The 2,541-nt window shown below is 38.6% G+C and overlaps 1 pseudogene across 1 annotated transcript; it reads left to right on the forward strand.

The window, feature by feature from the left end:
• Window positions 1–967: 967 nt before the first annotated feature.
• On the forward strand, window positions 968–1,659 carry LOC103270533 (annotated as a pseudogene). Its single transcript, XR_002482538.1, has one exon. The product of XR_002482538.1 is annotated as a peptidyl-prolyl cis-trans isomerase A-like (transcript).
• The last annotated feature ends 882 nt before the right edge of the window (window positions 1,660–2,541 follow it).

Below are 2,541 nucleotides of genomic sequence, written 5' to 3' on the forward strand. Positions count from 1 at the left end.
GACATACAAGCAGCCAACAGACACATGATAAAATACTCAGCTTCACTAATCATCAGAGAAATGCAAATCAAAGCTACAATGAGATACCACCTAACTCTGGTAAGCATGGCTATCATTAATAAGTCAAAAACAACAGATGCTGGCGTGGGTGCAGAGAAAAGGGGGACACGTCTACACTATTGGTAGGAATGTTAGTTCAACCTTATGGAAAGCAGTGTGACAATTTCTCAAATAACTAAAAACTGAGCTTTCATACGATCCAGCAATCCCTCTCCTGGAAATATACCCAAAAGAACATAAACTGCTCTACCAAAAAGACACCTGCACACACGTTTATTCCAGCACTACTCACAATAGCAAAAACATGGAGCCAACCCAGATGCCCACTGAAATTGGACTGGATAAGGAAAATGTAGTACCTATATACGATAAAATGTTATGCAGTCATAAAAGAAAAAAGAACAAAATCATGGCTTTTGCACAACTTGGATGCAGCTGGAGACCATTATACTAAATGAACTATCACAGAAACAAAGAACTGAATACCACATATTCTCCCCTATAAGCAGGCCCTGAACACTAGTCACACTAGCACAAGGGTGGGGTTGGCAGATGCTGGACACTGCTAGGAGAGGATAGAAGGAGGGAGGGAGGATGTGGTAACACACTGGGTACCTTGTCCATTATCAGGGGGAGAGAGAACTAGCTAGAAGCCCAGACTTCACCTGCATGCAACATACTTATGTAGTAAATCCCCACTTGTATCCTAAAATAAAATTAAAGTAAGAGAGAATATGAACAAAGTTTAAATGGATCTGAAATCTCCTGACTATATTTTGTTAAATTTTACATTTTTAGATTGATAGAATGGTCTTTAAAAAATTGGTGTTGATAGATATACTTTGAAGAAAGAAAGAGAAAATGAGGCTTTGCAGATGCCGCCGTCTTGAGCCTTTTCCCATCAGCCATGGTCAACCCCACCGTGTTCTTCGATATCGCTGTTGACGGCAAGCCCTTGGGCCACATCTCCTTCAAGCTGTTTGCAGACAAAGTTCCAAAGATAGCAGAAAACTTTCGTGATCTGAGCACTGGAAAGGATTCGGTTATGAGGTTTCCTGCTTGCACAGAATTATTCCAGTGTTTATGTGCCAGGGTGGTGACTTTACACGCCATAATGGCACTGGCGGCAAGTCTATCTATGGGAAGAAATTTGATGATGAAAACTTCATCTTGAAGCATACAGGTCCCGGCATCTTGTCCATGATAAATGCTGGACGCAACACAAACGGTTCCCAGTTTTTCATCTGCACTACTAAGACTAAATGGTTGGATGGCAAGCATGTGGTTTTTGGCAAGGTGAAAGAGGGTATGAATGTTGTGCAAGCCATGGAGGGCTTTGGGTCCAAGATTGGCAAAACCAGCAAGAAGATCACCATTGCTGACTGTGGACAACTCTAATAAATTTGACTTGTTTTATCTTAAACTACCAGATCATTCCTTCTGTAGTTCAGGAGAGCACCCCTCCATCCCATTTGCTCGCAGTATTCCTATATTCTTTGTGCTCTCGCTACAATTCTTTGGGTTCCATATTTTCCTTATTCCCTTCCAAGTCTAGCTGGATTGCAGAGAAATAAAAACTAAATAACAAAAAAAAAAAAAGAGAGAGAAAACGAACTTTTTTGCAATAGGTCAGATTTTATTAAATCTCTTTTCCTTTTCTATTCTTTCCCTCCCTTTTAAAAATTAAGTATTTTCTCTCTAGTATTTTAGAATTAAGCTAGTTGCTGGGTGGGGGGGAGAGGAACCTGTTTGCCTGCAGAATGAGTTCCTTGCCCCTTCACATGAATTTGTTTTTAAACTTTTAATTTTTGTATTTTAAAGATGTGAGATACAATTCAGGGTTAGGTATACAAATGTTCATTATGCAGGTATCCTTGTTGATGAGGTGCCCCCCCCTTCCCCACAGCACAAGAGTGTTTATGAAAATTTTTTGGCTTTAAATATTTGTTTTGTGTTTTGAGTAGCATTTTCTCTTCCACCTATTGTTCATGTGAATTACATGTTCACAGTTACATTTACAAACTGTTCTGGAAAATACAAGTTTCCTTTGTGGCCTGCAACTCCTAGAACACAATCCCCAGTTGGTGATGTATGCCTGGGTCCTCTCCCAGTCTAAGCACCCAGTACAGGTGGCTGGCAGAATCAAGAGTTGAACTACAGCTTTTGACTGATAGACACAAAATCCCTCTTGTTTCATTGTTCTATTTAGAATATGAATGGTTTTAAAATTATTTCTGGGTTTTTTTTATTCCTAACACTTGTTCTCAGTTTTATCTGTCTCTTTGTGCTGAAATATTCACTAGCATTATGCCTTCAGTGTAATCACTGATGAATGTACATTATTATTGTGTTGGCTTTAATTCTCTACTAAAATTTAAATATATTTGAGGTATTATTAATATTCATTTACAAGGTTCTTTTGATTCTTAAAATGGAACACATTCTATAATGTTATATAAACCAGCAATTTGATTTACTGAA

This window comes from Carlito syrichta, unplaced genomic scaffold (assembly GCF_000164805.1).
Source record: "Carlito syrichta isolate Samal-C Ts95f unplaced genomic scaffold, Tarsius_syrichta-2.0.1 Scaffold309855, whole genome shotgun sequence".
NCBI classification, from domain to species: domain Eukaryota; kingdom Metazoa; phylum Chordata; class Mammalia; order Primates; family Tarsiidae; genus Carlito; species Carlito syrichta.